The 16,659-nt window shown below is 33.5% G+C and overlaps 1 protein-coding gene across 1 annotated transcript in view; it reads right to left on the bottom strand.

Moving 5' to 3' along the window:
• Nucleotides 1-16,659, bottom strand: part of LOC128226979 (microtubule-associated protein futsch-like) — a 44,463-nt gene that overhangs the window by 11,859 nt on the left and 15,945 nt on the right. The gene's annotated exons all lie outside the window — the stretch shown is intronic.

Raw genomic sequence — 16,659 nt, 5'->3', positions numbered from 1 at the left:
AATCATACATGATACATATAGACTGCAAACGTTTAGGTCGGTTTATCGGTCGATCATACGGTAGGTAGACAATGTTTATTTCAAACAGTTACTCGTATACGGGTTGACGTTGGCCATGAAGCAACAATGGTACTTCGCCGTTTACCAGTAAATGTTCTTTGTTGTTGTTAGCAACCTTTATAAAAATTGCTTGCAAAAAATTTTCAATAACGGTTTGGCCCTTTCACATTAAAATCGGTACTAAGTAAATTCTAGGTTCGTTATTAGCGATCCGCCATGTGTCATTTGAAATTCCACTGAATTCTAGTTGTTTTCTAGGTCCAATATCAAGTTCACAGTCACTTATATTGTTTTCTTTAAAGACATGTTTGCAGGCTAGCATGTGTTTTGACAAAGCGGCGTTCAGGGTGCATAACATTTTATCTACACAAGCATTGACATATCAAACATATGAATGATGTAGATAATTTGCCAAAAAGAGCCAATTGGTAATTGAACTTGTCTGGAGGAACTCCAAAAGAATTCATGCCAATTTTCATGCTATGTTTGAGGATGTTACATCTCCCATATATCTATTAAGGTACTTGTTTTTTTACTTTTAATAGATTGTTACATATTAACCCATCTTGAATGGTAGCTTGCTAAGGTTGTCCGGTTAGCGCAGTGGTTAGCGCACTCGCTTCTCACCTAGGCGACCCGGGTTCGATTCCCGGCTTGGGCGCATGTGAATTTGGTTTGTTGTCACCAAGCCGGACAAGTGGGTTTCCTCCGGGTTCTCCGGGTTCCCCCAAATCACAAGTCCACAATCTCGCGTAAAATCGTGCCAACGAGAGTGATTAATATAATGTTGTAATAACTTGTTTCACAATAGATGTAAAATAAATATGTTCAAACTAATGGTAGCTTGTCATTATGAGCTTTAATCGCCCTCAAAACACAGACAGGCTCTTAATTCGTCTTTACATGACAATCAAATCATTATAATGTTGCTGATTTTTTTTTAAACATACCCAAAACCATTTCAATATTCTGTTCATTTGTATCCGTTTGTACCAAATTCAGTCGGGGTCTGCGCTATAGGTTCCTCATATACTGAACCATCATTTGATGGGCAATCGCTTTTACATTCTTAGGTTTTATCAATCTCCGAATTTCGTGGACTTGTACTTTATTTGTACTTTCTGTTCATGACTCTTCGTCAGTATCATGTTGATCATTTTCTTATAAGGGTGACACTTTCATTGTTCTCCATTGTTACAAATGCTTTATTGTTTGCTGTTTGTATGTCCTCGAGGTTGACTTGTTTTAATGAATGTTCACATTACTTTAGACTTAAGAAATCAAACATGGGTCGATCTTATCAAGAAAACATTGTTTGCAAAATAATTTGATAACTTTTTCACTTACTATCATAAAACTCAACAAGTACAGTGGCCTTCACCAGTAGATGACCTTTTTGTTTTTTGGCATAGCACGACAAAGGTTCCCTTATATTTAGTGAACACCGATGACTCTCGAATGGTTTGACGTAGGATTATGAAACTCAATTAAGTCAATTAACTATTTTAATACTCACTTAACTAGTTTAAGGATCGTTTTCACCGTAACTTAGAAAAACATCGCTTCATATATATATATATATATATATATATATATATATATATATATATATATATATATATATATATATATATATATATATATATATATATATATATATATATATATATAGAACGCTTGATTATTCGGCACTTAAACTTAGTAGTATTGGGGGGAGTATAGTTATCTGCCTTATTGAACTTAAAGCCATTAGGTCAAAGTTCAATGTCGAAGTGACCCATTTACATTAGAAGTTGTACTAAATTAGGTTCGTTATTTACACTCCCGACAAATGTCATGTCCTATTCGCCGGAATTGTAGTAGTTTTTGTAGGTCAAATGTCAAGATCAAACAAATAAATTATGTTGACAATATGTCCAAAAATAGCAAATAGGTAACTGAACTTGTACTAGACATAACCAAAAGGGATCATTGATGATTAATTGTCAGAATTGACTATGATCTCATTTGTTATGATAAATCTTTGATAGAAATCAGCAATATATTGTTGAAAATAATGAATCTGTTTGATGTCGCAGTAGCAAAGATAAGGTTATTGACTTTAGAGGTCGAAATTTGCTTAACTTATGTCAGTCTCTCGGCTTTCTTATAGCTAATGGCAGATAAGGCAATGATGAAAATATAGGTGAGTTCACCGTCTTTTCTAGCAGGGGTGTCAGAGTCGGAGATTACCTATTCCATAAACACGAATGTTTCTATTTCATAAATAACTTTACTGTTAATGAATTGAATGAGTAATCAGATGTGTATCATTCTCACTCGAACATTCGTGCGAAAATGAAAATTAAACGCTCCCCTTAGAATACTCAACAATCGTGTGTGATAGTATGAAAGTCCCTTTATTTCAAGGTCAACTTAGGAGTAAAAGTGACGAAATTCAGCTGCACCACAGACCACAGAGCCGATAAACAACGTAGTACAGTAATTTATAATATTTATGTGAAAAACTACAGAAACAAGTTCAGAAGTCGACATTTAAACATAACCCCCGTTTAATGGCACAGGGTCGTCAACGTCAATGACAAAGAACACAAAAACAAACAAACACAAACCAGAAACATGGAACAACAACACAAAACTCCTACTAACAACACACTACAAATATAATATATAAAACTAGGGGTGTTTATCAGGGATTGTTAGGTACCGCCTCTGAACGGTCAGTAAAATGTAAATATACTGGGGGTTAAACTAGTTTGTGTGCACAACCTCACTTTTATCCCAAAAATCTCGTAGTTTTTCTCATAAATAATATCAAAGTACGAGTATGCATTAACTTGAAGGAACTTAAGAATAAAACAAACCTTTCGTTTACTACAGCTGAACCTTTATTCAGAAAAACGGTTGCAAATTCTAAAAATAACAAATGTTAAGAGACATATAAAAAGAATAGTTTGATAAGGACTGCTACGAAGACAAAAATAAATTCAAACGTCTGCGCAACAAATACAATAGGGATAAAACCGTCGAACACAGAAATGATTTTATTTGCACCCGGTCTAGATATAATAAAACGAAAAAGGCTTATATTAAACACCATAGCGAAGACGGAATAAGAATTAATGATTTAGTCTCTACAAACCCTCGACAACTTTGGAGGTCAATGAAACAAACAAAACTAACATCTCGTAAAAAAGCAAGGTACATGCTGATTCTCTAACAATTGATGATTTACATAATCATGTCAAAGACACAATTGGCCAATCCACCTTAAAATTATGACCATGCCGCATGAATTAACGTTGATTTACTCCATGGAGAAATAAATGAAACGGAAATAAAACCGGCAGCTTCGACTGAAATTAATAACAAAGGTTCAGTCATTGATCAATTACCAGCGGAACTTTTAGATGTCTCAATGAAAATAACAGTACCATTTTTAAAAGTACTATAACATGGAATAGTTTTAACCACGAGTATCTGAAGAAATGGGGAACAGGCATTATAACACCAATATTTAAGAAGGGTGATGTGGATGATGCAAAAAATAGAAGAATCACTCTTATAGCATTATGATGCAATAGAATTAGAGCAAATCTTCGCAAATTCTCCTTAACTGATTGACCAAATGGTCTGCTGAGAACAAAAAGCTTACTAAAACTCAATTCGGTTTTCAAAACGAGAACTCTATTTCGGACGGTATTTTTATTTTACAATCAGTTCTTTCAAACTTCTTGATGAGAAAGAAAAACTGTACTGTGTTTTTTATAGATTATCAACAATTGTTATCGCATTGATCGCTCGTATTATTGGCACAATGTATAAAATGAAAATGTAATTGTGTTAAGTCGTGTGTGAGATATAATTCATCCATGTCCCCGTTTTTCGACGCTTCTTCCACCGGGACGAAACAAGGGGACCCCAGTTCACCTTTGTTGGCGATGTTTTTTATCATTGACTTATTAAATAATGTCAACTCAAATTTACCTTGGGTGATATCATAAGAGATGATTCAAATATTTTTACTATTATTTTAAGCTGATGATATGGTACTTTTTGCAAAGCGCCCGATTTATTTAGTGAAATGCTAAAAGACGTGGAATCTTTTTGTTATATGTGGAGTCTAAAAAGTAATGTAGGAAAGACAAAAACTACGAAATGATCTTCGAAAATGGTAGGTCAACACACATAAACTTACAAATTGACGATAAGGTGGTATAAGTTGTAAACTCTGTTAGATTTTTTTGAATTAATTTGTTCTAGAATGGGACTTTTAATAGTTCACAAAAATGTCAACACAATGGAAAATTAATCTAATTAAGTACTGGAAAAAATATCCAGTCATATCAAAATGACTTATAAAGTATTAAGAGTAGACGATTCAAATAATAAAACATATAGAAACAAAAGTTGGGCCGCTCAAAACTATTTTAAATGACCATGGTTTTTCTGATAGTTGGTTAATTGATAATTACAAGTTAGATATTTTAAAAAAAATAATATAAGATACATATTATCAAAGCTGGTGCGCAGGACTCAACAATTCACAAAAATGAAGAACATACGCTGTATTAAACACACTTTCAATATAGATATGTACTTAATATTATCCACCAATTTGAAAGTAAATATCGTATTGCTCTCTCAAGATTTAGCATTTCTGGTCAAAGACTAGTGATTTAGAAGGGCAGATAAACTAATACAGATATAAATGAAAGAATTTGTGTCTCATGGAACATGAATCAGGCAGAATCTGAGTTCTATTTTCTTCTCGTATGCCCAAAATACAGGGAGCTAAGATGTAAGTCCTTTAAGCCATACTTCTTCATTGGCCAACATTGATTAAATTCGAATACCTTCTTAATAACCTTCTTCTCAGATAAGAGAGGCTGGTACCAATTGATTTTAAAATCACATTATTTATATTGAATGAAACATTTACTAACACACGCATACTTACTGTAATAGGATGTAATAACATTTCAACCATTAGGTCCAGAAAATGTGTTTATGTACTTTTTCTCCATTAATTGATTTATTTGTTCATATGCTCTGAGCAAAGTATAATTTGAATGCAATGATCATATCGTTTCGTATTATATATAAAGCTATTAAAATATTTGTTATATAGTTTAATGCGTATAAAGGATGCTGTTTGCAAAGTAATTAATTTTAGATGTAAGCTTGTTTTCATGACATTTTTACGAGAGAGGTTCTCAATTAGTTGAACAATAAAGCAAGTGTCAATTAAGTGCCAATTAAGGCTTATTGCAACTCGTTCTTCTCATATAAAGTACATACAAGTATCATATCTCATGTACCAAACAAAGTCCCAAACTTATATGTGTCTCTGCCTCTTAAAGCGTAAACATTGTGTGAAACAAATGAATGAGTGCTTTTCTCATGTCAATAAAGTATAAAACAAAAAAATCTTGGAATGGCTCTTCGCGTCTCTATCAGATGTCCAACAAATATATCCCATGTACTTTCTATGTTGAAAAAATCTTGGAAAAACGCTTCTCATGTCCACCTTATTCCCAACATATCCAAGCATTGATTCGCTTTCAAAGAGAGAAATTCCTTTCATATGTCAATAATGTGTCCATCTATCTTGTCAGGTCCACCCTGTATCGAAACATTCCGGAATGTTTGTCGGATTTTTATTCTACCAAAACGATTGTGGGGCTCTTCTTATACATGTATTTTAATTATTAATGTAAAAAATGCATGCGGCGAGTTCATGTTTTTTAATTGCAAATTCTTATTTTCATGTACAATGTGGGTACAATATACCTATAAGTAGCTCCTCTCACCTCCATGATGTGTCAATTTAAGTTACTCTATAGAGGCCCATACGGTTCTAAACATAACTTGAACGAGAATGTGTCAAACAACTCCACCTACCCTTGAAAGGCGCACAATATAGGGTGATGAAAAATCCATATTAATTTTTAGCTTATTTGATTTTAATAATGGCCACAGATTCGCAAATTTAAAAAAGCGCCAAAATATCGCTAATATTACTTATCTGTATACACATCGTATGGATTTTTTGTTGTTGCTTATTTTTGATAATTAAAGTCAATTGAATCATACATGACAATAAATTAAAAAAAACACAAATATGTTAGTATCAACATATGTTGTGCGCCTTTAATATTATCATCGCATCAAAGTGAATTTGTTGAAATGGAAAGTGAGTATTGCAAAACCAAATGAGACACTATTCCCATACGTTGTTATCTGAATTAGTGCATACTTTAATCACAATGAAGCTAAGTAAGAGAGTATTTAGAAGTTTAAGATTCAGAAATACAATTTATCAAGATAAACTGAAATTTTACCATGTACTGCTTTAAAAGTTGATAAGTGGCAGTAAAACCTAGGCAAGAACCATGTTTAATTACATCCACCCATGGTCATGCCAACCGTTTTTCGATCAGTGAGTGAGTTCATATCAACCTAGTTTTGGCTAATGAAATTCGAAATCTGTGCTACCAAATTACGGGTTAACAGATCTAAAAGAAGAAAAGGGAGACCCGCGATCAGGTAATATAAAACTTCTCATTCATTTTGTTTTTCAAGTATTGACAGATACAAACAAGTTAGGTGAAAATAAGTTTAGTTTGGATTATCAATATTAGTTATATTATACATGCCTTTCTTATATTTCCGAGTTTTTTTTGCTAAGTTCTGAGATAATTTGACTGGTATAATACCTACAGCATATTATGGAAAGAGAAAACATTTTATCAAGCCTAACCTATTTTATTATCATTACAATGTATAAAAATAAACGGTTTTCTAAAATCCAAAAGAAGATAAACGACCTACTTTCATAATGATCGTCTTTATCAGTTCTTGATAAAAAAAAAGAAGAAGAGAAGACAGTAACTAGATACGTTGGTTTATTGTGTGATTTCTGCACTCTCTCAGATTGACCGAATTGAAAACTTTTTCTTTCTTGATACGAAACAGGACGTACACCTGCGAGCTGATCTTTCGGCAGCAGTCTGATATCACTGATGTTTAGATATTTACGCAGAATTATGCTGATTTTAAGACAAAAAATAACAATGTTGACATAACAAACAACATCGGAAATTCCAGAATCAATGAAGTGTGAATATATTGTTAATGCCGTCGTAAAATAAGTTATTGTCCTATCGTAAGTCCCCCCACCCCTTGTATCCATTCTCAGTGCTTGCTTGCAAAATATTTCGCATAATTTGATAGTTATTATTGAGTGCAAATGTACATACATATATTTTATAAAATTTCAATTGGAATTGTTTCGTTTCAATTCTTATTAGAAAATTAGGGAGTGGCAACCTTATGGTGGCTTTAAACTGGATATTTTGTATTAAACGTGTGCACACAAGTTAGGAAGCAAGTGTTAATGATCATGTAAGCTTTTGGACCAATATGGTTCATTAGCGGGTATTGATGGTGAGTGCGCCCGTTAACGACATTACTTTTTACTAGACTACAAGGAGTACTTAAAACACAATTAACTTATGATTACGCGGACGGTCCAGTCGTGAAATATTTTATAATGATGTCAAACTCGATTGCAGTATATAGTTTTGACATTGATCAAACGTCCTGTTCACTCACCTTTTGTTTAGTATTCATGTATTCCATTCTAGTTCGCACTTGTCATGGCTAGTCCCTACTTCGTTTAAGATCTATACAAAAAAGATGTTACTATTCAATGTTGTTTTACTTTAATTTTGTAATCACTCACCATAAGAATGGATGTATTTGTCCTTGTTATCCTCCAATGCACGCGTTCCTTTAATATTAGTATTAGGCGATATTTGATATGTAGAAAATGGCCTATCAATTTCTGAAAATGGCAAGTACATCAGTCGGTTAGATTAGATTAGGCGCTACCGAGGTCATTCGGAACACCTCGGCTATTTACCATCGAAAACAACCATCGGACGAACCCTGGTACATCAGTGGAAGTAGTTTGTAAAATTTTAGATGTTAGTATTAATAAGTTGTAGTGCTTTAAAGTGTATGTATTATATTTAAATATTTATGCGAAAACCTTAAATTTAAGTTTAAATTAAGTTTAAATTGATTGTCGAAGGTCCATGCTAGGTATGTTTGGTTATCGCAATTATATCTCTTATTTCCTTGTTTTGATCGTATTCATTTGGCCATTTTGATATCAGTGTTTGTCAGCTTCGGGGGGGGGGGGGGGGGGGAGGGGGTTATACACAACTGACATTAATATTTTTTAAGGTGTATGTAATAAAAGGTTTTCACCTTTTAATATTGATTTTTCAATTCCGGTTTCTTTTACCTTAAGTATATGAAAAGTTAATGCGCTGATGTCCCCAATGGCACATTATCGCTGTTTCTTTATGATATCCGAATGATGTTTGCAAACAAGTTGTTAGAACGGTACATTTTAAACTAAAATGTTGTCTCCAATCTATTCTGATGTTTTTCGTGAATCTTCTGCTCCGCTGTCATACCAAGAAAAGCTTTGTCCGTTAACAGAGCGATGGGATGCTCAAGAATACAAGTTTTCTACTAGGTTTGTATTTGGTTTCCACTATATATTAGTAATACAGCTGCCTAAACCTGAATTAACTATACATACAACATATAAACTATTTTAAAATGATTGTTTGAAAGGAATCTCATTATTGAAGTAATATGCATGCAATACATCCTTTAAGACTGAACTGTACATAGTCGCACTTATAATAGGTCAAAACATGAATTTTAAAGAGGTAAAAGCGTGAAGGCTAGCATGTAAAGTTTTTTTCTGTATACTTGAGGATAAAATAACGAAGCGGGTATTAATTCATAAAAAATATTAATGTTTTGGGGCTGTTTTTTAGATTCAATGGTGGGAAAGTGCTAAAGGCACAATCGGGCTGGTTCACCGCGCACAAATGACTTCAATACTCCGTCTCATCTGACGGGGTTTACTGTGCCCCATGTGTTTTGTTTGGTGACCAGGACCCAAGATGCAAAGCCCTATCTAAAGCTCCTGTTTAAGATTGGAGCAACATTGAGAAAATCTTCGAAAAACATGAAGCTTCTGTATATCACGCAGACCAGAAAATTGTTGCCGATAACTTCTGTGCGGTAATGAGAGGGGCGAAGAAAGACATCGAGTGTTGCATGGCCACACAATACAACATGCTTGTCGAAACAAACCGCCTCATCCTGACCTGTAGACAGAACATTGCATTCCGGGGACATGAAGATTATATTGAGAATATTTTAAGGCTCTAATAAACTTTCAGGCTACACACAATGAACACCTCCCCAAGCATACAAAATGAGATGATAGAAATCATTGGAAATATTATATGGAGGAGAGAAAGCGGCTCCAGTACTAGTCCCTCTGTGAAACGCGATGGGCAGCACGCGCAGACGCCCTTCACACATGTCTGTGTGCCTACAGGTAAAGTTGGAAATGAAAGTAATTTAATTATATTCATCGTGTGTAACGTTGGCTAATGCATTTAAAAGATTTGAGTCTCATATGAAATCAATTTGTCATCTATCTTTATCCGTTTATTTAGTAGAACTACGCTTATACATAAGTTAAGTGAGTTCTTAATGTTCTGTGCATAATTTATTGATTTTAAGAACATTATTCAGTTTTTATGAAATACGAATACAAATTTTAGAACTGTGGTGACATCGCTTGAGCAACTTGTTGACGACGGATATACAAAGGCGTCTGGTCATAAAACATCAGACATGCAATTCAGCTTTAATGTGTCGCTGGTAGCAGCAGAACACGTCCTTTCTACTCTTATTCCATTGTCGACCGCACTGCAGAGCAAAACCTGTGACCTGGTTAAAGCTGCTTACGACAATAAGGTTGTGATAAGGCTGCTACAGGTACATCGTATTTCAGGAGGGGTAACGGTTCTATCAGCCTACTCAGATTTCGGATATATTTGTTACACTTTACGGTATTTGATTAAAAAGGATTTTGATAAATCACCATGGCATTATCAAAATAATTGTTAAGTGCTTCTGACTATTTTCTAGTATTAGTAAATAAAAGCTACATATTTAGTAGATATGGGCATGAAATAAACAACTCCAAATCCTTATTGAAATAAATACATACTCAGTTAGGTAACTTTCAATAATTGTCCTTTGTAAATCGATTGTACATAATATGTCTAGGAAGTAAAACTTTAAACATTTTTTATAGAATGACAGAAGTGATGATGACACATGGGACACCCTGTACGACAAGGCCGCGAACATTGCCGCCGACGTTGGTGTTGAGCCGTCCATGGCAAGGAATGTTGGGTGTCAGCAAAACCGCGCCAATGCTCCAGCACATACATTTTCAGAGTTTTGGAAGGTCGACATGTACGTATCGTTCCTCAGCCACTTGCTCGTGGAGCTCAACGACAGGCTTATGCATGGCAATGGTAGATTAATATAAGGTTCAATGGCTGATACCATCTCAGGTGAGAATCTATAAAAAAAACCTTTTATACAACTCTAACCTTATTTGTTCGATGCTGTTTTGGTCTGATAGGTTTTCGTGATGTTGATTTGTTTGTATAGAAGATTTCAATAAAAATGAATAAACGTTATTGAAATCACTTACATAATGTATTGGTATGTCGGATGTTTGGGACATCTATATATATATATATATATATATATATATATATATATATATATATATATATATATATATATATATATATATATATATATATAACTCAATTTATGGTCCAATTTATTTGTCCACATGCCTTGAAATCTATAGAACAAGCTGTGCCATAATTTTAATTGTTTTATCACAGATGCAGAGAACAAATTTACGCGTTGAACAGTGCAGGGAATTATTTGGAGGGGTTCGATCAAGTTTGGACGTTGACGAGGCGACTTTTATAAGGGAATAAGCAAGGTGGTGAACTTGGTTGACAGACCCAACATCTGCAGATGGCCGCCCAGTTGCTCCAAATGAATTGTCTGATAGTCTCTCCATCTGGCTAGGCAAGAGTCATACCCGAGCATCAGAGTGTGCATGATGCTTTTAATTGTGATGCCAGTGTCCACGGCGACCTCGGAGAGGTCATTCTCTACCATGCGTCGTGTAAAAACATATCGGAGGAGCACCGTGGGAACTGAGCGTCTAAGCGGTCTTATGTTAACTAACATATACCAGAAGAAAGAAATAAATGTTAAAGAAGATGTTGATAAATTTGCAAATAGAAAGAGTCGCATGCTTGCATTGGTCTGTTAAAGTGTAGAGAGAAAATGACAATGAAAAAACTCTTTCACCGTGTTAATAATCATGTTTTTTCGGTTTCTACGAATAGATAGTTGATGTTTTTACTGTAATTTTGTTAATTGTTTACATTTCTGTTTCCAAAATAATGTTTTGGCAGTGCTCTGTCAACCGGTCGTATTGTGAAAAGGATTGTCTACGTGTTTTAAGAAACTAAACTCTCAATTAAACTCCGTAAAAGACCGAAGGCGGGGCTCCGTAAGCGGCGAAGACGGCGCTATGTTTCACTTTAAATGGTGAATTAATAGTGTTATCTTTGTTTAAACACAAAATATTGCCTTCCGACGTAGCATTTATGACGCAATTTATCACGTGATTTACACACACAGAGGGTTAGCTTAGAAAGCGTAAGATACATCTTCATTCATTTTTCTTCTCGAAAAAAAATCTTCAACTCTACATTGTGTGTCAGATATTTATTTTTCACATTCGAATACAGACTTTTTTCAAGGTATTTAAAATCACCAAAATCCCATTTCAAATACGACACACTTTTTAAATACCACACACATTTCAAATACCACATACATTTTAAATTCCAAACATTGCATAAACCACACATAGCTTGAATACCACACAAATTTCAAATACCACACACATTTCAAATACCACATACATTTCAAATACCATCAACATTTCAAATACCACATACATTTCAAATACCATATCCAGCTCAAATACCAAACATAGTTCAAAACCACACACACCTCAAAAACCACAAACAGTTAAAAAACGCACATACAGTTCAAATTCACACATAGATCAAATACCATGAACATTTCAAATATCACATAGTTCCAGACCACACACAATGATAAAATCTAAAAAACTTAATAAAATATACTAAAATATTTAGTCTTTTACTTTTTCACGTATATACATGATCACAGAATAGACGTTTTTTAACATGAAAAAGGTTTATTGCAGTGAAAGAACAAATAAAAGAATATGATACTTCCAACAGCTTTACATGCTGTACAACTTAAAATATTTTTATTTTTTATTTCAAAAATATTCCGAGCAACTCATAGAAAAAGTCATATTTGCATTCATCCATTGTACATGTATTCAACTAAACCAACTCGTTTCTTTAATAAATTTGACGTTTACTTCAATTTTCTACGATATATTTGAAACAATTAAACCTGATTACTGTACCTAAGTCATATTGTTTTTTTTATTATTTCATTTGTTTTTATTTTATTTTTTTTATTTTTCCTTTTTCATTATTATTATTTTTTTATTTTTTTTATTTTTTTTATTTAACCATTCATCATTATTATTTGTGGGGACGGGTATCTTTCATCTCTTTTTGTTCTTTTTTCATTTTTAGGGCGGGCGGAGGGGGGTATAACTAATGTTAAATGAGTTTATGCATTACAAAAATAAAAAAATAAATTGTTTAAGTATTAATCTACATTATGCGCCTTTATACCTACTGGTATAAACAAATTAGAAAACATATCAAGTACTAAAAAAGGTACAAATATGCTCACAAATATGCGCATAGATATACTCACTCATATCCTAACAAATAAACATACATGTTATCAATACTAATTTGAACTAAAAATAAAACAACATTCAATTTACCTTACTCCTCAAACTGTAAAAAAATAATCACTTATTCTGAAATATAAGCTATAATATAAGAATACAAATACGCTACATATGAATACGATAAATATACTGGAAACTTATTCCTCAGATGGGATATACTTAAGATTATTTTTTGTGCGAGTGTTTCCGTTTACATGTGTACATCATTTGAAGCGTGTTGTTAGAAGAATTCTTGTTTTATCTTTCATTCATTCACCACATGACTATGGTCACATGTTTCATTTAATTTTAAATGTTTCCTGCTGATAAAGGCATTTCAACTTATTGAAGGGCTACTGTTGCGCATAGAGGCTATCTTAAACAAATTTCTTCTGGTATGCATTTCCTATATGCTATATTGTCGGCATTATAACATCATGAATGGAAACATTGCAAATATCATATTTACAAAGGCATGACCAATAGTAACTTTTTTGTCATCCTTTACACTAAACAAAAAATGTGTGTACATTAATTAGCTGGCTTTTGTCCACTCTTAAGTTCTAGCCAAATACTAGACTACCTCTATATAAAATATTCCGAAGTGCAATGCTTATTGTATCCTGAAACCTAACATGAAAAATACTACCAAGTTTGAGCATATTATTAACATTAAGTTGAATAAACAGTTCAATTCTGATATGTTCAGAGATGTCGTTTTAAACAAAAAAAAATAACTTCTTGCACAAAATTTAGAACCTCAGTCAAGCAAGAATGTTATAAAAAGTCTGACCAAATCTGGCAAAAACATATGCACTGTTATGTTGTATCATACTGATAGATTTTTATTTGATCGACTGAATGCTGACTAATATTTATGTTATTAAGAAGTCCGCTATCTTCTAAAATATCTGCTAATAGTTCCTTTTTTACCATATCTCTAAGGAGCTTGCAGTCTCCATCATAAGTGAAAGGAAACCAAACGATAACATGATGAAGTCCTGCGTTTTCGCCATTGTTTCTTTTTCTTTTTTATTTTAGTGTATCGTCTTTAAAGTACGTACCATCCTCGGCTGGTGTTCTAGATTGCCTAAATTAAGCATGGATGAACCTGTTAAAAAAGAATTATAGTTATTTTTTATATAAAAATCGTAACCCAACTGCTGTGTAATCATATGTATAAGTTTAAACAAAATATGTATTCGTGCATGGCTTTCAAATAATGGCACCAACCAACCAATAACATTTGTTATATAATTGGTTTAACCTTTCAGAACTTCATTTGACTCAGCATGATATAAGTGGAAAAATTGCTGCATGTTTTACTTACGTTTGTACCAAAGCTGAGTCTTAAGTTTCTTGATTTCAGCAGCTTGCTTTTTGTGTTCCTTGTGTAGCGTGGCGTTTTCATTTAAAACCTCCAAATAGGCATTTATGGCGTGGGATATATTATCTGGAATTTGACAAATCGCTCATTTTGGAACAAAATTAAAAATCAATATTTATGCACTGTTTTTGTTTTAAACTCTTTATATTTTGAACTTGTAACACATATAGAATTTTAATGAATACTTGTTGGAGAGTAGTTCTCGGACACTTTTTGGTTTGAAATTAAACTTGTAAACGTAATAGATTTAGTGACGAAGTTTTTTGCAAATGTAAATAAATATGTTGGTAAAATGAAGATAGGTTCACGTAAATGATCAGCTTCTCGTAAAGAACGATCACATTTTGTGTTTGCATTTATCGTTTGATGGCCATCCATTGTGGTCATGGTATGCTTTTAAAAATATACCTAGATAGTTTTGAAGATGTCCAAAAAAATTATATGATGCAGCTTTGTGGGTGATGTGTTACCTCCAATTCCCGCATGTTCCCCGATGGAAACCACAGCCTGAACCTTCAGATCCAACACAGACCGCATAGTGTCAGAAATCTCCGGCTGATTCCGGTAACAGTAATCTGTAATTTAAATAAGCGTTATGTTAGTTTTTCAAAATTCTCTTTTTCACCAAGGGAGATAACTGCGTAGGAGGTTGATAAACATATATGATATCGTTATAATTTAAGACTTTATTATCAATTAAAGTGTAGATTTTATTAGTCGGCGCCCGAAAGTATTTTCGGTATTTTCCACGTTTCACGATAAAATGTGAAGTAAAGTACAACGTGGAAAATACCGAAAGCATTGTTCTGCAATTAATGAACTGGTCCCTAAGTTGGAGCAATGTCTTGGACAATAGCAAATATAGCCGGCGTTCTTCTGGGCGCCGACTAATAATGGTAGACTCAATTGATTCATTCTAAACCTATTTAAGGAACGCCGAAATATAACATGCTCTATAAATGTAACCAATGCTTTTGTCGTTCCTGAAATGTCATTTCAGTAGCCCAACTCGATAATTCGTTGAAAAATAGTCCTCAATTGGTTTACTTTAATTTGTTGTTTTTTCTAAAGGATGCGCGTGAAACTCAGGGGGAACGATTAAAGATACGCTGCTGCAAATGTTACCATAAAAGAGTTTGAGTTGCGTGAGCGCGCTATGCAGACTTGAACCAGGCAGTGTCCTCATTGTCTCCATAAGAGTGACTCCACATTTGATTGCATGCAGCTCTTCTGAAAAAGGCATCAACTCAAATATACAGCTATTGTTAAAATATGCATCGTATGCAACCATGGTACTTTTTCCGTTACACTTCATACATACCATGGGACAACTGACTGAAAAAATCTCGTTTTAATAAAATGCATGAGACAGGAGAGACAACTATTATTCCAATGCAATCGCATGTTACACTCAAGTATTAAGAGTGATTATGTAGAAGTAAGGACAATGCTTTCTTTTATACCATTAGCTGCTCTATGTAGATAGTCCAGCTGTGTTATTGTTTCATCCTTCGCTGGTAAAACACGCTGCCTCAAGTCCCGGATGAGAAGGTCCTGACTATTGCACTGTTCTGTGGTATAACTCAAACGTGCTTGCGTCTCTGTTAGTTCGCTTGCTCGCCGTTCAAGCTCCGCTAAATGTAACATTATCATGATTTGTTATCTTTTGTCAATTTGAGAATTGAAAATCTTAAAAATGGTGTTCGTTTACAATTACTTATTTTGTGTGAAGTACGCTAAAGAATATTTATATATCTATATGCGTTTTACATAAGCTTTTGTTTACGTTATCAACCATTGGATACATCATCAATATGTGGAATAATATCTCAATAATATGAACTACTCTATCGAGTCTCGAAATAAAGTTAAAGACACAACGAACTAATGAAATGGCACGTCGATAAGCAACACAGAACATATTGAACGAAAGCGTTATATTTAAACGCTCAACCATCTTGCACATTTGTTTAATAAATGAAAATTAAATTTTACAAAACATAGACAATCTACCAATAGTATACCTCTTACTGTTCCCAGTTGTAATTCCAATTGTTCAGCCTCATTTTTGTTGTCTTTGAGAGTTGCTTGTAACTTAACATATTTCTCGTTGAGACCTCTAGTTTCAGCTCTTGCAGTGGTAAGCTCATCTAAATCAGTAAAATGCGTTAGAGCCATAAAGGAGTTATCATTATAATTATTCATTCTTTATACATACAAATTCTTTCTAATGTTTTACACGAATAATTAAAGCCTTAATATTGCAGGAAGTATTAGCACTACCTTAACATGGGACATTAAAACATACTTTCAATTTAAAGTTTTATAATTATACAAAACATTATTCATGGTGTCAGATTATTAGATAGTATTG

Source organism: Mya arenaria, chromosome 3 (genome assembly GCF_026914265.1).
Source record: "Mya arenaria isolate MELC-2E11 chromosome 3, ASM2691426v1".
In the NCBI taxonomy this organism is placed as follows: domain Eukaryota; kingdom Metazoa; phylum Mollusca; class Bivalvia; order Myida; family Myidae; genus Mya; species Mya arenaria.
The sequence above is the reverse complement of the archived record's forward strand: the minus strand, read 5'-3'. Positions and strand labels throughout refer to the sequence as shown.